Raw genomic sequence first — 21,755 nt, 5'->3', positions numbered from 1 at the left:
TTTCTTTAATAATCAGTCCAATGACTGGGTTCTCCTAACTGAAGAAGATACTCAGTCAGCTTTCAATTTTGAACTCATAGAAAGAAAGCTCTCCACTGGGCCTAGAAGCAGTGCATCAGCTGGTTTATTCTCCTAATGGAATTTTACCCTCTGCCCCCACTTGTAATTGAGACCACTCTTAATTAAAGGCAGGCTGGTTGGGCAGTAATGGAAACATGGCTGCTCACCTGGAACACTCTTGCTGGAGGCTCCTCTGTGCATGGTGTGACCGGGCCCCACCTCCTTGGTACCTAAGAATACAGAGAAAAACTGATTTAAACCTCATGGGGTCAATTGGACTCACAGAGTTTAGGGAAGTAAGCCATGCATGGGGGCCACCCAGAGGGCTTGCGGCATGAATCCAGGGTGTGATAATGTCGAGCTTTCTGCCTTTAATAATTAATGGACTGAATCCTGCCAGTAAACAACACAATTTTCTAAAAATGTTTTCAGGAGAAAACTTTCCTCTGCAATGCACACCTAGTATGTGACAGAGCCCACAGGAGCTTTGAGCTTTAGAAGGAATGGCTACCCCATGCACAGCCCTAAGGGAAGGGTAGCCTATTTTATTTTAGCATTAGCATCGCATGAAGAGGACCCTCGTGCTAACTTGCATGGCAGACTCTTTTGCTCTTCCCAACCCTGTGTGAAAGATATAATCAATGTCAGATTTCAGAGATGAGGAAGCTCCATGGTGTTAACTTGCCTAAGGTCTCACAACCAGTGAGAGCCCAGGAGAACATCCAAATCCGGAGCACCTGCATCCTGTGTCCAGTGACTCTTGCACTTCACCACCTCCCCAGAGGGCCCATAAATCTGAATCCCTTTGCTATTGGTGTGTTTCAGGAGTGATCTGCTTAATGCATTTAGGGGTGAAGTAATTGCACCATATTGGGGTGTATGTAGGTTCCTAAGATGTCTTTAAAAATATTTACAACCAATTGGGGAAGATGGTGAGGCAGACATAGGCAGGCACCCTGGGTCCCTCCACAGCCTGGAGATGAAGCAGCAAAAGCACAGCTGACCAGACAGCCTCTGCCTGAGCTCAGGCAAGGACAGGTCAACAGTGGACACCCTCTCTCTGTCATTGTGATGGGTAAATCCTTGTGAACTGTAGCAGCCAGGTTGGAGCCCCTGTGCCACAGGCGTCCATGGAGAGCCTGCACCCACAGGACCCAGAGTTGCAGAGAGCCACCAAGTGCTTAGATAACATTCTGCAGACAAGTAGCAGGGAAGGCAAGCAGGTACTCAGTGATTCAGAGCTGCCAGCAGAAGGAGCTCAGATGCAGGCTACAGCACCTCAGGGAGGATCCACAGCTGGACATCCCAGGGTTTCCAGTTCACTCAATTCTCATTGCAATGCACAGGTCCACAGAAGGCATTTCCTGAGGATAAACCCATGCAGCCCACGTGGGGAACTTCAGGCACCCAACACTATACCTCATAAAGGGTCTTACAGAGGAGCACATGTTGGTGTAGGAGACTCACTTGACAGCAAATGCATTCATGGACTGAAGGTAAAAGTACCATACAAATAGGGTCCAAAAGCAAGCAGGGATAGCTACTCTCACATCTGACCACTAAGAATTTATACCAAAATTATTCAGAATAGGAAAAGAATTTCATTTTGTGCTGGTTAAATGAATCATCCAAAAATAAGATGTGATCATTGTAAATATTTATGCCCTAAACACAAGTACATCTACATACATAAATCACACCCTACTCAACATAAAGAATCAAATAGACTACAAAACAATAATACAGGGTGATTTCAACACACTTATCTCACCACTGTATAAATCATAAACTATGTAAACTCTCGTCAGAATTAAAAAGTTCTATTAATCAAATGGACCTAACAGATGTCTATAGAAGATTCCATCCATCAACAACTGAATCTTTCCTCTCAAATCATATGGAACTGTCTCTTAAATAGACCATATTTTAGACACAAAGCAAGTCTTATCAAATACAAAAAATAAATAATTCCTTGCAACCTAGAATGGAATGGAATCAGAAATCAATGATAAGACAAAACACAGAAACCATTTTAACCCTTGGAGATTAAATAATACACTTTTAAATGAGGAATTGATTATAGAAGAAATCAGGGGTAAAGTAAAAATTCTTAGAAAAATGAAAACAGAAATACAACTTACCAAATCTCTGGGACAGTATATAAGTCAGTTTTAAGGGGAAAGTTGATAGCAGTTTGAAATCTAGAGGCTCACTAGGAGTTATTTTGAAAATTTATACTGCAATAAGCTGAAATATCTACAAGATGTTGAAAATCTGTAGAACATATGACCCAACCAAATTGACCATGAGGATATAGCAAACCTAAACAGACCAATATCAAGCAATTAAATTGAAGTATCAGTTAAAAGCCTTTCAACAAAGAAATGTCCAGGACCAGTTGGATTCTCAGCCAAGATCTAAGAGATTGTTTATTTATTTATTTAGGTGGAGGATACTGGGGGTTGAAGCCAAGGGTTTTACCACAAAGCTACAACCACAGACCTTTTTTAATTTTTTTTAAATTTTTTACTTTGAGTCAGAGTCTTTTTTTTTTTAAAGAGAGAGTGAGAGAGAGAATTTTTAATATTTATTTTTAAGTTCTCGGTGGACACAACATCTTTGTTGGTATGTGGTGCTGAGGATCGAACCCGGGCCGCACGCATGCCAGGCGAGCGCACTACCACTAAGCCACATCTCCAGCCCAATGAGTCAGAGTCTTGTTAGGTTGCATAGGGCCTCACTGAGTTGCTGAACCTGGCCTCAATTTGTGGTCCTCCTGCCTCAGCCTCCCAAACTGCTGGGATTACAGGCATTTTCCACCACACCTGGCTCTTATATCAGACCCTTAAAAAATAACAGGTGTCAATCCTCCTCAAATTATTTCATGAAATAGGAAGGGAACATTCCCAAATTCATTCTGTGAAGCCAGAGTCACCCTGATACTTCAAATCAGGCAAAAGTTCACATCAAGAAAAAAAATTAAAAAAAAAAACCACTATAGACCAATATCTGTATCTAATATATATGCAAAAACTCTTAATTGAATATTGGCAAACTGTGTTCAAAAGCACATTAAGAAGATAGCACAACATGATCAAATGGGTTTCATTCCAGGTATGGAAGGTTGGTTCAACAGTCACAAATAGATACATGTTGTTCACCGCATAAATAGAATTAAGGACAAGAATCATATGATCATCTCAATAGATGCAAGAAAAAAGCCTTTGACAAAATCCAGCACCTATCCATCCATGTTAAAAACACTGAGAAACTAGGAGTACGAGGAAATTATTTCAACATTGCAAGGGCTATATACACAACAAACCCCAAACCAACATCATGCTGGATGGAGAGAACTGAAAACATTTACTCTAAAATAAGAAACAGGCTTTTATGATTACATCAACATGAGCCCCAAAATATTACATACACCTATAATGCACTAATAGAAAAACAGTAAAATCATTTACAACCTCAGTTCCTCTTTTGCGTGAGGTTTGTGATTTACATTTGCATTTCTATCAGTCTGGATTGTTTTGGTCTAAAACGGATAGTGCTCTTTGACCATGAGCAGAGACAACATAGTAATTCTATCAGATTCTTGAGTGTTCCATGAATGTGTTTTAATCCAAACTCAGCAGTTGCCTCACCCTTTGATGCCATAAGCTCGGCACCCTGTCCTGCGGAGTGTTACCCGAGAACAGCGTCCAAAAACAATAAACCCAGGTGCTGATGACTTAGATGAGAAAGAGAACCCGCAGACAAGAAAGTTCCAGGACCTAGCTGTGCTGGACGTCATTACAAAGATGTGCAGTGTCTACTTTGAAGGAAGGAGAGTTAAGACTATAAATAACCAACAGGCACAACAACATGTGATTTCTGCACTTGAGGTGTTGGGAGTGCATTTAAATACATTTGGTTCCTGGCTTTCTCCTCCGGTGACTGAACTTGCTGTCCTTGCCGTGACAACTCCCCAGGGACATAAGCCATGCTGGCGGACCCAGGAGCAGGGCATCTTTTCAAGCACTGTCTCAACAGAGGCTCCCATAGCAGTGCCCCAGCTTCCAGGAGAAACCACCCTTGGATGTGCGTTCCGCTCCCCAGGAGCTGACGGTTCCCGTGAGGTGTCTCAGGAGCTGGACTGGCCTTGGCTCTGACATGGTTCTCCTATGGACTCAGGGTGCTGCTGGGGGCTCCTCAGACCTCGGCCTCCTGCTTTAACAAGACACAAGGCCTGGCCACACCTCCACCTGCTTTTCCCTCCCCTCCTTCCTGTCACTCGGGGGCTACCTGGTCAGGGAGCACTAAGGACCCAGTACTCTAATGGGCTCTGTCTTTCAGGAGCTGAGCAGAAACAGAGTGCCGCCACCCTGATGGTGTTTGCAGTCCAGTGGCAGAAATGGCACAAAGCAAGGAGTCAGCAGATGGGTGAACTTACCACCTATGGGACAGAGGACCCCTATGGGTGGAGTCTCATCCCAGAGGGGAGAAGACCAAAGTCTTCTTGGAGGAGCTGAAGCCTGAGCTGAGCTCTGGGAGGAGACAGCGGCCAGGTGTGAGAGAGGAGAAGGACATGACAAGGGACAGCAGGTGCCAAGGCCCTGTGGGGAGGCAGCCTTATGTCTGAGGCTCTGGCTGAGGCCCCTTCCAAGGCACTGAACCAATCCTGTTCCCGCCTCCCTTCCTTCCTTCCTTCCTTCCTTCCTTCCTTCCTTCCTTCCTTCCCTTCTTCCTCCCCAGCTTGTTTCCTCTGAAGGGGGAAGCCATTAGAGACTATCTCGGTGACTCATTACTATGACAAGTCTTTTTGTTTTTAATGTAATGTTGGTAAAATGCATGACGCCCATTCACCAGCGTAGCCATTGGGGTGTATGGCTGGATGGTGTGGAGTGCATTGCCACCGTGGGCACCCCCCACCACCCACCTCCGAGGCTCCTCGGTCTTGCAGAACTGAAGCTGCACACCCCTGAACAACAGCTGCATGTCTCCCATCTCCCACCGCCCAGCCCTGGGTTCCATCTATCTAACCTCTTCCCGTTTCTGTGAGTGTGGCCACTCTAGCTAGCAGAATCCACGGCACTTGGCCTCTGTGTCCAGCCTAGTTCACCTCCTGCAGTCCCCTGATGTTCGTCCATGCAGGAGGGACATGGTGGATGTCCACACTTGGCCACTTGGCTGAGGACCCAGGGGTCTCTGGAAAGGGTCCTCAGCTCCCTGCACCTCTCTGGTTCCCAACTCCATCTCCCCATCCTCCGCCCCATCACCCTCAATGTTCTCTACTCCCCTTGATACATCGGCAAAAGCCTCTATCAGTTCTCATCTCTCCTCTGCCTTTCTGGTCCCACAGACCTGCTCCCAGCCCAAGGTCACTGCCAAGAATTTTTCCAAAAGAGCAGATCTCAGGTGAACCAATAAGGGGGCAGAAAAGTTTCCATTTCTGTAAAGTTGTACTTCCTTCAAATTTGAGACAAGTCAATTTAGCCATTGTGTGATAAGAAGTGCTCATGCAATATCACTTTATTTGAATAACTAGAAATATTAGATGCTATTCTTATTAGTCATAAAGCATTAAGAATCACATTATTTCACAGCTATAATTTAGTTAATGATTCTCTTCCATGATGCCAATTTATGTAGGAAATGGCGCCTACAGGAAAATGAAAGTACTATTGATTTGCAGCTAATTCACCCTGACATCAAAACTTGAGACACTAACTGGAGGGACTGGGCATTTTATATGAATCTTCTTAGCAAACATGATCTAGGTTCCTCCTGGTGCTCTCTCTATGGTGAGGGTATTACTACAGTCTGTTTTACAGACAATTTCACACAAGCTTGGAGGAGTGAAATCACAGTTTACATAGCAGTTCATAAGATCCCACATATATACAGCTAGATCTTTAAGTTATATAAACATAGGGACAATATATTTCACACAGGAGATTCATTCCCAATGAAAGGAAAGAGTTAAACGTGAATACTGCTAAGCAATCCTGGAAGGGCTGGTGTTCCTCCCCCCTGGACACAGGAGGCCATGCCCCTGAGGAGGGCAGGAGAAGACCAGGGACCTTTGGCTCTGTGCAGGCTGGGAACCTGAAGGCCACCCCTCACCCTGCCTGCTGGGCCTGTTCAGTGTGCTGTTGCCGTAGCCTCCCCTGGAGTCAGCCTCTAGGGCCTCCCTAGGAAACCTGCCCTCCCACCTCATTCAGTCCCTCCCTTTCCACCCCTCCTGTCCTCCTCCCATAAACCCCTCCTGGGTGAGCTTCCCCTCCCTGTGGGTCTCCTGGGCAATTCTCTTTAATTATCTGCACACAAAGACCCTGGGCTTCCTAGTCCCCTTCTCTCTCTGCTGTGTCAACCACAGACTCCACGACTGTCAAGCCTGCAGGAGGATAGCCCAGGAGGATACTATCTGCTAGTCCACGGTCTCCAGTCCTCAGCTGACCCTCAAGAACACTGAGTGTCCTGTGACATGAATTCAGGCGCTTTCCTCCCCAGGCCTGTTTTCCAGCTGCCCAGCCAGTCCCCACCCCTGCACTGAGGAAGCAGACTTCAGCTCAGGAAGGCTCACCTGCGGCCCTGCTGCCCATCTGCTCTGCCCCTTGCTCTAGCCCCTCCCCGCTCGCATTCCCCCAGTCTAGAGAGGTGGACAGTGGATCCACAGCAGGACACTCATACTCAGCAAGAGCCCTGTGCATACTGAACGCCTGGCACCGGGTGACATTACCCATTGTTATTTACTGACAAACTCCTGGTGACTGCCTATCGTGCCCCAACCACAGAGGATGTTAGGGTGAGCAGCATCTCCAAAATGAATCTTTCTGTTGATTTGTTTAAAAAGCTAATTGATAAAGTATCCCGGATGCTTCTCTCCCCCAAACAGACATAATTCCCCTTAGAGATTGTCAAAGTCATACTCCTTCTCTTCTTTTGAGCAAACACTGGGGATGGACCCCCCCCTTGTTTTCAAAGGTTTGATTTTTTTTGAAAATACATTGACCTCTTTCCAAATGAATATTAAACTTTATTTCAAAGTTATATTTCTAGGGAACAAAAAGCCATTTTTCCCCTGATGATCACAAAGAATGCTTGGAGTCATCCAGGGGCTAGAAGAAATTTGAGGTCAATTGAGGTATAAAAGAAAACTTGCCAATTCTGATACCTTATGAAACCAGTGTCTTGGTCTCAGCCTCTAAAAGATGAGCATCCCTCCTCCTCCATGGTGCAGTCTCTACAAGGGGCAGAGTCATGATTTCAAGCTCTGCACCCTTGGCATTTATTTCCCCCACAAGCACAGAAATAAAGTAATCATATTACTTGACATCGCTTGGCATGTGACCGTCTCATCCATGTCCCCTTGGTAGCCACATCCCTTGCTTGTATTCTTGCAGGTTTTCCAGGTCCTCCTTTAACTAATTTTTCATCTAAGATTTGCAAAATTTGTTACTTGTCTTACCCTGAAGAGCACTAGAGGAAGAGAGTCACAGAGAAGATGTCAAGGCTTTCCCACTCCCCAGGGATCTCTTCCTGGAGCGCTGTCGTAGATGGACAAGCCTCACAGGTGCCATCACTGCATATCAGACACTGAGACCTCTTCTCAGGGCATGGCCATATTAGCTCAATCCATCTTCCTAATGCGTCTCTGAAGCAGGTGCTTCCAGGAGACCCAGTTTGCAAGTAATGGAAGCTGGTTAGGGAATCAACACGAGGTCACAGCACTAGGGTATGTCATGGCCGGGATTTGAGTGAGTGAAATCTAGGCCTGGCTTCTGTGGTCACCCCACTACTCCAAGCTGCCTCTCACCCACAGCTCATGAGGAGCACCAGGCTTCATGTGGCCCCGGGCTGCAGCCCTGGTGTGAACACACCCTATTTCCTTCTCGAATATTCATGTTAGGAAACAAAGGTATAAACAGAACCACCTCATGTTCCCACAGAAATGATGGGTAGTCTAGCTTCTAAATATAGACAGAGTCTTCAAAGCTGGCATTTAGCTGAGGAAAATGTACCTCTCTTCCCCTTTTTCTTTCACCTTCTGACACACTAACACCCAGGTGAAGGTTGTCCACTGCAATATGTCCAAACACCTTAATGCACACACATGCATGTGTGTGGGGGTGAGTGAGTGATATTAATCTTTTATTTTGCTTAAGTAGAATACTCTGCAATGCTTGAAAGATAGTCCTCTGCTGTGCCCAGCATCTCCTGTGGCAGCCATAGGGCTCAATTCCACCACAAACAACCCAATGCTGGCAACTGGTGTCCAAGCTCAAGGGATGCTCATTGGGCCTCATGATCTCGGCACCAACCTCTCTGTGGAGCTAGGACTCCCTCATGGCCTGGTGGCTTCTGAGTGAAGGTTTACCTGGAGATCCAGGGGGAAGCCTTCATGATGTGGCCATAGAAGTCACAGGCCATGATTCAGCCAGAACTGGGCCCCCAGTTCAAGGGAGTGGAAGACAGAGTCCTCAGACAGAGGAGCGTTCAAACCAAATTGTGAGGAGAATATGTCAGGTGGAAGAAGCGATAGGAACAACTTTAGAAAATATACCATTCTAAAGGTAATAAGAAGCTCATCCTTTGAAGTCAACTACCTAACTCAGAAACTCAGAGTCTTTAGAAGCAGGAAAACTGTTTCATAGGCCCATTCTAGACTGACTTATGAGGAATCGTGTGGAGCTTCCCAAAAAAGCTAGAAATATCACCACTGTATGGCCAGCCACTCCACCACGGGGTATGTTGGAAGGGAAATGACATGTCAGAGAGACACCTGCAGGCCCAGGTTTACCGAAGCATCGTTCACAATTGCCAAGATGTGAAATAAACCTAGGTGTCCGCTGATAGATGAAGGGAGCAAGAACATCCTGTGTATATGCACAGTGGGATGTCAGTTGGTCATTAAAAAAGAATGAAATCTTGTCATTTGTGCCAACATGGATGAGCTTGGGAGATATTATTTTAAATGAAATAAGCCAAGCATGAAGGACAAGGCCAGATGTTCCCACTTATACACAAAAGCTAAGAAAGTCAACCACATGGAAGTGAGTGGTTTCGAGGGACTGGGAAGGGAGTGAAGAAGCAAGACAGAGAGAGAGAGAGAGAGGGTGATTAATGGGCATGGGAGTGCAGCTCAGTGGGGGAAGGCAACTGAAGTCCATAGCACACTACAGCAATCGTGAGTAATCGTATTTCAAAACAGCCACTGGAGAGGATCTGGAATGTTCTTGAAACACAGAAATGACCAGTATCATGTACCAATTATTCCAATTCCATCATTACACAGCACCTATATGTACTGAGATATCACACTGTCCCCCATACATAGGTTCAAATACTGTAAGGAGATAAAAAAATGTAAGGAGATTAAAAAAAAAAGGAAACATAGGTTCTACAGATTTTAGTTTGCAGAAGGAAAATGTTTTAAATTGTCCAATAGACTAAAAACCCATTCTCCTTGAGATGGAAACAAAGAAAGCTGTTTTGCAGGCCAGAATACCAAACCCCGTGACCACAAAGAGAAGACAAGCAGAAAGAGCAAGGATCTCAAGGGCATAAGGGTGCAGGCAGGCTGCATCCACGCCTCAGCAACCAGAGCAGGAAGAAAACTGAGGTGTGGGAGAGGAAATGCACCAAGTCACTCCCACTCACAATCATCTAGACAGGCCAGGTGGAAGACGCTTTCCCCTGGTACCATTCAAGAAAGATATGAGGTGGTGTGGAATCGGAGCTGGAAATGAAGATAAAATAGAAAACGGAAGCATTTGCATATCCAGAAAGAACACGGGGGCTGGAGGAGTGTCACCAGGTAGCTTTCTCTCTCAAAACATGCCTTCTAAATCTGTAGCTAGTGCCCTTTGGAACCAGCATCACTCAACTACTTACCTCTATCTCCTCCAAATCAAAACAGCTCTTTCTATTGAGAGTCCTTCCAGGTGGAGTCCTGTCCTGTTCATCTGGTCTGCTTGGAGTCCACAGTTCTCACCCCACAGGTAGCTCCCCGTGCCATCTCTGACCTGGGCTGTAGTAACAATGGCAGCAAGTCAGGGTTCATAGACCACGTGACACAGTCCCCACCAGACAGAGGTTCCTCAACAGCTAGGATGGACAAAGTCATACCATCCAGGGATCTGGTAGTGAGTGACAGATCCCCAACTAGATTACACCTCCCCAATGTTTTCAGAAAATTTTCCTTCTCATTTGCATCCAACTTATTTCTCATTTTCCTGAGTAATGAGTTGATGAGCATTGAGCATCATGTCCATGCTACCTAACAGAAGTCTCCAGATAAATAAGACACTCTCTGCTTCTAGTACCTGGCTGCTCTCTGAACATGACTGGGAGCATAACTTTTTTGAATTCCAATTGCTCTTCCTTTTCAGAGTTGAAGCCACCAAGCAGCAGAACACACCAGCAGCTGTTAGGAAGCTGACTCCAGTTCCATCTGAAGTTGCTCTAGACGCATGTCTTTCTGACTGCATTCTGTTGGATCTGAATGACAGCTGATCACTTAAGCTTGCATGTGAAATGAATACTTGATGTCTGATGCTTGGAAAAGTGCACACTTTCTCCTTCTCTTGATGAACAGTTCTCCTCTGGTGGATTCTTTTACGGACAGCTTGATGAGCACACAGAGGTGTAAAATGATATAAACCAGAGTGGCCCCGACAAGGCTGCTTCACTTTGTGCAGGAATTTTATTTTTAGACTTTGCATTTGATCTATGGGACCTCAAGGTTTGAAATTAGCTGGAGCATCCTCTCTGCCAAGAAATGAGAAAGATTGGATGACTCATGTCCTTTGATCAGAGGGAGACAATAAACCTGCCTCGGGTGGCACGGTTCTCAGGGAATGACTCATCTCTAGGATCAGTACCAGGTAAGGCCTGTCAGTCATTGCTCAAACTGAGTCATAGTTCAGTTGCTCACCCTGGCCCAGCCCTGCTTCCCACTGGGGGTCTGCCTGCTCCTACAGGGCTGGCATATTTTGTAGTCCTCACCTAATTCACCAATTAAAATTCACTGTGTTCACCTTGGGCTCTCCTTCTTATCTAGGAGTATGGTTGCTATCCAAAGGCCCTGTGACTTTGACCCCTGCAGTCCTAGGAAGAGGAGTCTGTTTCCTTACAATGCTTTCTTCTTTCCTGTTGAGAAGTCACAAGAGAACCTGCTCCACCGTTCTCACTGGTCCTGCAGCCACCTCCCATGTGGACCTGGCTGGGTTTTTCCATTTACAGCTCATCTTCTCCTGGACGAGGACGGGGACTGTATGGATGGACAGGTTTGCAGGTAGACCTTGCTTTGAAACAAGGACCGAGGTATCTGCCACGCTGAAGAATAAACCCAGTAGCTGTGCCACAGGATTTATTTTATATCTTTTAGAATTTAGTGTTAAGGGACAGGCTTTTGGGGTGATGTAGCAAGTAGTAATTGAAATCATAATGGTCTCAGCTTCATGCCAAGGGAAAATTCATAATCCTTAATCATGGAATAGCAAAATGATACTTCCTCAAAGCCAGTCTCAAATGTAGATATTTTACCCTTATAATTAAAATGTTAATAGCAACAATGGGTGTGGAGATGCTCAGGAGGTGGCAAAAAAGATTAATGAAATCCAAATGTAACATTGTATCCCCACTGTGGAAGTCTAGGACATTGGAGGATGCTGTGTACAACCCTGCCTTTCAGAAGAACCTTAAGTAGTTCCCCAAGAATCACAGATTCTGCCTGAGCTTTGCTTAAACACGAGGTGCAGATATTACTTGTGTGTTATCTTTCTTTTTTTTTTTGCTGTAAAAGATTAATCCTGTGTGTGTGACCATTTCACAACAATTTCAATATGAGTTGTTGCAAGAAGGTGACCTCCTGTTGGAAGCCGAGGTCAATTTGTTGGCAATTTGACCATCTCCTAACTCAAGCTCTCTGCTCTCAATCTGGGCTTTCTGTTACCCAAGCCCTGGGAATTTGTCTCATGTAATTTTCCTTTTTTTTTAAATTGTATAAAATGAGAAATTAAATTTGGTCTCAGTTACTCCACAAAGACCAGATAATCTCAAACACGAATCATCTACTTGGAAAATCTGTGAGTCCTCTTTCATTCACTTATCACCTATTTACAAAGTGCTTGGGTGAAGGCTCAGAGGGGATCCAACCACACAATAACCTGAGGACCAAGAGGCTGCTGCTGGTTGGTGGGAGGAGCTTCCCCTTGCTCACCACTTCTTTCCTGCCCCACCTGTTCCATGTCGGTCCATACTAATATGGTGGAAAATGTCCTGAAACACATAGAAAATATATGGTACATAGTTGGCATGTTTTTTATATAAATAATGGTCTTGGATTCTTGTCCTATTTCTAAAATATTTAACTTGGTACCAATTTGAGATCTATCCATACCATTATACTCCTCTGTGATTGTTCAGGCTGACCAGATGTACTGACATCTGAAATGCAGTTTTCATCCACTGAAGGACCATGGTCATGCAGTAACCTGAGGAAGGGATAATCAGGGCAGAACTAGAGGCAATGGCCCTGGTCCCAGGGCAGGCCTGGACACTTGCTTTTCTTTCTCTCTCTCTCTCTCTCTCTCTTTCTTCCCTTCCCTCCCTCCTTCCTTCTTGTGTTGGTGCTCCAGTCAAACCAGAGCTTTGCATACACTAAGCACGTGCTCTGCCTCTGAGCTGCACCTCAGCCCCTGGACTCCTGCTTTTCATCCTTCAATAGGCAGCTGTCTTTGGTCACTGAAATCAAATCATAAGCACTGTCACCCCTTGTCCCCATGCACATACATCTTCATTCATAGTATCCTCTCTTCCCACATCTAAACATGTCAGCTGAACACATGACAGTCTCCAATGCAGAGAACCCTGACCTCCTTTTTCATTACTGTTCCCCTGAAAAGCCTCGGAACATTTCTTAATCAGCTCACATATCATTTAGATAAAACAGATACACAGGAAATCTGTTGCAGACACACATATACCTGGGCTGCATACCTAGGAAATATAAGAGTTCTCATGTCCAAGGAGGCGCAGTCCCTTGAGTGCAAGATCACGAGCAGCTTTTGCATTTGTGTGGGCAGTGCTAGGAGGAGCTTTCCCCTGAAGACCTGAGCATCTCACAGACTCAGCCAGCAAGTCTCTTCCCTCATCTACCAGAACCCCTTCCTACCTCATGGGAAATCCAAGGCTTCCAGCCCTGACCGGCTCTCTGTAACTCCTCATTCTGCTCCCCATGTCTACCTTGGACAGAAGCTATTCCTGTGACTGTGATGTCTTCCTGCTAAAACACATGAATTTCAAGGCACTGAATTATAATTATTACTTGAGTCTCTCTGCTTAGCAAAGACTTACTGAATGTTTTCAGAAAGATTTTGCTGCACATAAATATCAAGCTCATCCGATAGGAACCAGGGGACAATCAGCACTGACCTTCCAAAGGGACAGTTTCCAAGTCATCATTATGATGATAAGGTCTTTCATGCCATGCAATTTAACCACACACACAAGTGTGTGGATATCAGCACTGACCAGCACATTCGCTGTCAGGCTACATGTTTGATGATTGCAACCATCAAATCACCACAGCTTAAATACCATCAAATCACCACAGCTTAAGTCAAAACCACAGAGCATTTCTCTTTGTAAAGGGACAATAAAGGAAAGAAAAGTGAAACCAGAACTGAACCCTGGGAATACAGTGTGACTGATCCAGGTCCTCAAAATGTGCTGACTCACAGTGGAGAGCCACAATTGAATCTGTGTCTGCGAATGCAAAGAAGGGGCAAACCACGGGGTGCATCTGTATCATCTGAAACTACAGGACAGATATCCTCTGTAACTTCAGAGCTGAGAAAGGATGCGGTGGTTCATGCCTATAATCCCAGTGGCTCGGGAGGCTGAGGCAGGAGGATTGTGAGTTCAAAGTCAGCCTCAGCAAAAACAAGGTGCTAAGCAACTCAGTGAGACCTGTATCTAAATAATATAAGGCTGGGGGTGTGGCTCAGTGGACAAGTGCCCCTGAGTTCAATCCCTGGTACCTCCCATCCCCCCTCAAAAAAAAAAAAGAGAAATAAATGAGATAATATAGCTTCTGCTGTGGTCTCTAGGTAAGGAAACAGAAGCCCACCCCATCAACTGCAGACGTTGAATTTTTGTATGAGAGGCTACCTGACTGACTTGTGGACATGGTAAGGCAGCTGGAGGGTGTGTGTGGCCCATCAGCTCAAGTGGTCAGGAGGAAGCTCATCTCTTTCCATGCTACAGCGGCCTAAACCCCTCAACCCCATCCTGCAGCCCTCACACTCAGGTTCTTCTTCTCTCTTCAAAAATTGACACAATTCTCCCTGAAAGGCGCTCTTCTCACTCAATGACAATTAGGAATACCAATGTGTTTTTGAGAGCTGCTGGAGGGGGAGAGGCAGAGAGGAGATTAAAACACATCTGTTTTCTCATAACACTCAGACTTTATTTTGGAAATCCCATTAAAAATTCAAGTAAACATAAAGCCTTGTGTAATTATAATTTCCGACATTTACTAGGACCTAATTATTTGTTAAGCCCGATGCTGGGAATCTTCAGAGATTTTCTCGTTTAGTTCCACTGCAATGCCGAGAGGCGGGGGTTCTTACCCCCCCCCCTGCACAGGTAAGGAAAGGGGGCCTCCTGAGCAAGCCCAAGGTCACCCAGAAGTAGCTGGGAGGAAGGAGAGGTCTCAACCTGGTTCAATTTACAAGCCTCTAATTCTTTGTCAATCAGAGATCTGCTGAGAGACCACAGTCACTGCGCAGAGCGTCAAGGACTTTCCCACAAACATGCTTCTCATTTCCTTCTCTCCTTTCCTACAGGAGTCCCTCTCTCCTCCCCAACTGCAACAGCTCCCCCGCTCTTCTTACCTCCGATGGGAAAGGTGATTCCTCACACTTCTCTCCCTGGCCCATCGCTCTGGCCCATGCAAGGTGTCTTTGCCTCATGTCACATTCTTTCACTCAGATCCCTACTCGACATCCATGCCAGTCCCACTCAGGAACCCAGCGCCTTGTCACCACACAGTCTTGTTGGGTTTGGATGTGCCCCACATCTCCCTTGTTCCAGTGGAGCCTTGTTGTCCTATGAGTGGTTCATTTCCCTAAGTGCCTGCTGTTTTGTCTTGAGTTGTCTCCTGTGGGCAGGCGTCTGGGAGCATAGGTGGTTTTCTATGCATCCATGGTTACTGTCACTCCCCACCCTCTGCCCTTTGTCAAACTCCTCCTTTGGTTCCTTTGGAAAAATCAGTTGTTCTATCCATTTGAACTTCCTGAGAGGCCCGGCTCTGCAGTCCTGGGATAGACGGCTGCTTTAGTCAGCTTTTGCATCGCTGTGACTGAAATACCGACAAGAACAACTTAGGGGAGGAAAAAGTTATTTTGGCTCCTGGCATCAGAGGCCCCCATGAGGCAGCACATCCTGAAGGAAGGGCACTGTAGAAGAAAGCTGCTGCCTTCATCAAGGTCAGGGAAGAAGCCACAGGGAAGAGGACCCCTCCAGGGCAGCCCCAGTGACCCGCCTCCTCCAGCCACGCCCACCTGCCCACAGTCACTGCCTGGCCAGTCCATTCAAACCAGGATGGCCTGATGAGGCTGCAGCTCTCCCAGCACAGTCACCTCCCCTCTGAGCATTCCTGCAATGATAGGAGCTTTGGGGGGACACCCAAAGCATAACAATGGCCTTTACTCTTGGACATACTTGAGGATACATTTGGGGACTCCTTTAACCGTCCTTCTGAGGACCCTTCTGTCTTTCTCTGGCATTTAGTTCCCTTTTATCAGTTCCCTTGAATGTCCCCTCTCGGGCTTCCCTCACTGGGACAGTCCTTCATCCAACAACTTGCCCAAAGGGGTCCCTGGCAGGTGTGTTTTGAGCACCTGCACATCTGGAAACTTCTGCATTCAGCCCTTCCCTGTTTGCACTGTCTCAAGCTCAAGCTATAGTACAGAAATCCATTTCCTGCAGAACCTGGAGGGCCCCCTCCAGTGCTTTCATACCCCGAATTTGCTGTGGACTAGGCTGAGACAAACATGGCTCCTGTTCATTGTTTGTTTTTTTTTTTTATGGCAGAAATAAAGATTCATAGTTTGGAGCTTCATCTCCTCTGTGCATTGTAAATTGCAGGCCAGAAGCAAACAGGAGAGACACAGCCTTGGCCTAAAGCTTCTGGCTTCTGTGCACCTCGGAGTGTCGTGTTTCCCTTTCCATTTTGTGCTTCTGGGTGACCATGTAGGAACTTGGGAAAGGAAGGGCTTTTAGTGGGGTTGAGGGGGGTGGTGACAGGGAGGCAGCTCTATCTGCCTCTTTTCACAGAAAACAAGATTTCTTCTCCTTTGATGAAATAATTTGTTTTGTGACCTCTGGAACCCTTGCTAGCAGAGGTAGTTTGAGGTCAGAGGAACTTGGGGCAGGGCAGGGATATCTGGAGGCAGGGAGGAGTTGGGGCCCAGCTTCCTTTAACATGGGTGCATGGAGTCACCCCGGGGTGGCCAGCATGGTTCCTCCTGGGCTCTTAGTCTTTGGGGGTTCACACAGGGCGTCTTCATCCCCAACATTCTGAAGCTGGTGTGCCCACTCTCCTCAGTTGTGCTGGGCATGGCTGGATCCCACAGTATTTAATTCCTTTATCCATTGAGACCAGTTCCTGTCTATTCCTGGTTTTGTAGATTTTTTTATTGTAAATAACATCATATATTGTCAAAGTTTTTTTTTCCTGAATTTATTGAAATAATCATATACTTTTCTCCTTCATGGACATGTAAATTTTCATTCTGCACATTTTCTTTAATATGATAGTAAATGCATTTATGTACACAATGAGCTAGCCATAAATATTTTCTTGTTGTATTCCTTCACATTATAATAAAATTTTTACAAGATGCAAAAACTGTCTTACTTTCTACCCTCAGACCACAACCTTCCTGACTTGTCCCAGAGAAGACTAATTCAAAGAAAGCTTTATGAATTGGAACTTTTTTCCTCTGAAGTGAAAGTTATTATTCTAGGTAAACTTACATTTGATTACCTGATTAGGAAAAAAAAAAAAACCCCAAACATTTCTTTGGTTATGAGAATCCATGCTAAATGCAAAGAAAAGATATATAATTAGTTGGCAAAGAGAAAATCAAGTTTAAAATAAGCTCTTCTGATCAGTTGAATCTGACAAACTTGGTGAATTTTAGGGACAATGTTGAGAATCATGTAACTGCAATGGTAAAATCAAACATAGTTTCTGGAGTGGCCAAAAGCAGCTCAAAATAAAGGAAGGATCAGGGGTGCCGAGGTCCTCTGTGGATCAGGGCTCATGGCATGTCTGGGCGTCTCCCCAGGTCCTGGAGATGAAGAACCCAGAGATGCTGTTCCCCTTTCACAGAGCTTACTTTAGAAGAGCAAAGCAATATGACTGAAACCTTAAATAAATCAGGAAGAGTGTTAGAAGGACCCAGAGCACACGGTTAAGGAACTTAAATAGAGGCAAGGTTAGAAGAAGGAGCCGGGATGTAGAGGCCAGAAAGCTGAGACCCATCAGAGGCGAAAGCGACAGAAAACTGTGGTCCTGGGAATAACAGGAACAAAACTGCAGAACTCAAACTGGCTTTCAATGACCTAGGATGAAGACAGGGGATAGATCTCAAAGAGTCCTGCTATAGAGTCTGGGTTTCCCCTGGGGAGGCCACAGCAACATCACAGTTCATCGCCATGTCAACATGAGGACAGCCTCGTGGACTCAGGGTGGAGAAGACATGAGCCTGGACAGGAGGGGGTGTGCCCACCATGGCCATTGCCATAGTCCAGGGAAGAGAGGAGGAGAGCCTGGGGTTTTGTGAGGGAGGAAGCAATGGATACCAATGAATATAGTCGGTGGACAGCTGGGAAGTGGAATGAATTGGGCTTGCTATTTGGTTAGGAAGGAAAGGAAGGAGAGAGAAAGATTTACAACAGTTTCTGCATTGCTCTCAGTGCCATCTGTGTGGTTGCCTCTGTGCACAGCGGCTACGGTGGAGAGACTGTTTGTGGGGAGATGGTGAGCCCTGTCCTGCCTGGTTGCTGTTAGAGTCCCTGAAGACCTCCAAGAGCCACTCAGCAGGGGTGGCCATGTGTGTCTGAAGACAAGAAGGTGAAGATCCAGAAAAGAGAACCATCACCAGTTTGGCTGCATCTGAGGCCTCAGGGTCCCGTGAGCTCAGGAGGCCAAACAGGTGAAAACGCATTTCTCCACACTCTTATTTAACAATGTTTGTTCTTCAGCTACATTGGGATTCTAACATCCTAGATCTTGCATAGGGGCAAGGAAGATTGTTAAGGTTTGAATGGGGCGTCCCCCAAAAGTTCATGTGTGAGATGGTGCACGAAGGCTTAGAGGTGAAATGGGTGGGTTTGGAGCATTATAACCTAAGCAGTGCATTAATCCACTGATAGGGACTAGCTGGGTGGTAGCTGTAGCCAGTGGGGTATGGCTGGAGGAGGTGCATCACTGGGGAATGTGCCTTTGGGTATATATTTTGTGCCTAGTGAGAGCTCGCTCGCTCTCTCTCTCTCTCTCTCTCTCTCTCTCTCTCTCTCTCTCCCCTTCCTGTTTCCATGTCCTGAGCTGCTTTCCTCCTCACACCCATCCCCCATGATGTCCTGCCTCATCCTGGGCCCAGAGCAATGGAACCAGCTGTCTGTGGGCAGAGACCTCTGAAGCCCTGAGTGCCAAATCAACTTTTCCTCCTCTAAAATGGTTATTGCCAGGTCTTTTGGTCAGAGCAGTGAAAAGGTTGACTAATACAAACATGCCTTTCAAAAAGTTTCATAAAGTGATGTTTATGCACTTTAACGTGTGCAAGCTACTTACTTTAGATAGAAGAAAACAAGCAACAGAGACTGAGCTTCAAGCAGACATTGAAGGGAGTGGGGGTGGTGCAGGGTGAGAGCCAGCAAGCAGAGTAGAAGGGACCAGAAATGCTGGTGGGAAGAAATCCCTGGAAAAGAGGAAGACCAAGGAGAAAAGTGCTTCAGGAAGGAAGACATTGTCAGCAAGCACGGAGTCCATGGGACCCATCAAAATAAACCCTGAAAATAGACCCAGGGTTGGACAGCATGGGGGTTTTGCCGACCCCAAGGAACTGTTCTAGTGGGGTGATTGGGGACAAAGCAGACAGTGGCAGATTGAAGAGGGAATTGGGCTGTTCAGGGAAAGAGGCTCGAAAAGTTTGGAAAAGGGATTGGCCAGCAGAGAATCTGAGGGTTTGATTCTCCTTAATAGGGGAATGACTTCAGTTTATTGAAATGCTGATGGGAAGGAGCCCTTGATGGTGAGGAGGAGGGTGAGAAGAAAACAGGGAAAAACAAGACCCTGGATGTCTGGAGGAGATGGATCCGAGATCAGAGTGTCCCCGAGACACTTGTCTGAGAGGCCCATGAAGGGTGGGTGGGGGTGGGTGCTGAGTGTTGGTATAATTGCCGTCATCTTCCTCCCCCACCCCTACTTTATGAATACTGTTCTTTTTTCCAAGAAACAGAAAGTAGCCCAAGATAAAACCTGCTGGCTAGGAGATGTGCTGGTCTCTCCCTGTTCTCTCACTGAGACAGGAGATGACTAAGCAGCCCCTGAGGTGGGGACATACTGGTTCCCTGTTCTCTCCTTGAGAAGGTGAAGGGACCTGCTGGTTTCCCTGTTCCCCTCTGAGATCTTGGAAAACTGCCTGTCTCTGTTCCCAAGAAACAAACTTGCCTTCCACTAGATCAGGAGGTGCTCACTATGTCAGTCAGGACCACACCCGCCCCTGGTGCCATGATTCTAGCCTATAAAAGGTGACATTCAAGGGGCTGTTGCTGCTGCTCTCCCTGCTCGCTACTGCGGTGCCTCTCTCTGCACAGAGCAACCTCACCAGGCTCCTGACATTAAACCCCCTTCTTATCCCAGGTGTGTGTGTGATTAGTCCTTTGCCACTTTTCTTTCACTGAGCACAGTGTCTGCCTCCCTCCAAATTCCAGCCGAACACTTGGCCACTGACACAGGCTTTCCCCAAATGCCCTGTAAGAAATAAGTCCACACAGAACTATTGCATTTTGTGAGATGCTACATGACTATGCCTCCATCTTTATGTTAAACTCAGAATATTATTCTGTGTTATTTCCCTAATTGGTGTGTGTGTGTGTGTGCGCGCGCGCACGTGCGCGTGTGTTGCTAGAATCAAACTGGGGCACAGTAGTGCATGCAAGGCAAGCATTCTGCCACTGAGCTACATCCCCAGCCCCTAGCCTGGGTCCTTTCTGAACCAAGCCTTGGTGCAATTATTTTAACTCAAAATACCTCTATTTCTCCATTAGCAAATACATACGAATCTGGGGAAAATGCTATAGGTATCTTTTATTTCAAATATCTTACTTTACCTGCATAAATTGGCCTGCAAAATTTGATGCCCAGGAACCTAATTCTGAACATGGTTAACACCATTAAAAATATGCATCAGGCAGAATTACACAGCACAAAATGGACATGAAGGGAACGCTGGGCTTGGTTCTGTCCATGTTGATTATTTGTCTGTTAGCAGCGATTTGACACATTCGCTGTAGCACGGCTGCTAAATGGCATTTCCTCCCCTCCACTTTGACAGCACTCTTACCTCCTTGGCAATAATAATTTGCAGTTGGAGGTTTGCAGAGTTTGCAGAGCAAAAATTCCCTGTGTGGCACTTTAAGCACCTGAGTTGATTGTGGGGCCAGGGAAGAGTGGTAGTTATTTGGGGAGAGAAGGGGGATTTGAGTGAGGAAGGGAGGCTTGATTTCTGTTCTCCATGTATATTCCAGATTGAGAAGCTTTGAATTATCTGCAATTTACCAATGGCCAAAAGAGCACCTGCCACTGCCTGACAAGTTAGTGCGCACCTGGATTAGTACTTGGTTGTATCTCATTTGAATATGAGTTGAGGTCAGAAACCACTTCTTTCCTCTTGATTCGCATCAACATTTTTTTTAAAAAAAGTCCCAAACCCACATGGTTTCACTATCCAGGCAAGTAACTAGGGTGCCTGGAGTAAAGCAATCATTGCCAAGGTTGCCTGTTCAGCTTCCAGATCAAACAGATGCCTAAACTGTTGTTTGGGGTTTAGACATTCGACAGTTCTTGAAATGTGCAGGTGCAGATTCATTATACCCTTCTTCCTGTTTTTGCATATTTTCAAGTTTCCATAATAAAACATTTAAAAAGAAATAGATATATTTATAAGCCAAACCACACCCATGACCTTGCATCCTGCCTACAGTTTTGTTCCACTGTGTGATTCATTTGAGGGCTAAGTGGCTGCAGAAGCCAGTGGCCCCAACTCCACTTAGAATGCAAGGAAGCCCCACCCCAGAGAACCCTGGACCAAGACCCGCCCCCTACTCACCTTCCTCTATCATCTGCATGGCTGAGTGGCCTGGGCTGGGCAGCCTGGAGCTGTACCTGCTGTGGAGGTAGTGCAGCGTCTGGGGAGGAGACGGCTGAGGGACAGGCAGGCTGTGCACAGGTGGGGCTCTTCTGCTTTCCCTGCTGACCATGCCACTGTGAGGAAGCAATAGCTTCCTGAAATCACGTGTTCTTGATGGAGATAAGAATTTACAGATGATATATAGCAAAATAACCTCCTGTTTACCACTATATCTCCCAGTTTCCATGTGTTTTTATAAAAGCTGGTTACTATTGTCTC

This window comes from Urocitellus parryii, chromosome 3, assembly GCF_045843805.1.
Source record: "Urocitellus parryii isolate mUroPar1 chromosome 3, mUroPar1.hap1, whole genome shotgun sequence".
Lineage (NCBI taxonomy): Eukaryota > Metazoa > Chordata > Mammalia > Rodentia > Sciuridae > Urocitellus > Urocitellus parryii.
The sequence above is the reverse complement of the archived record's forward strand: the minus strand, read 5'-3'. Positions refer to the sequence as shown.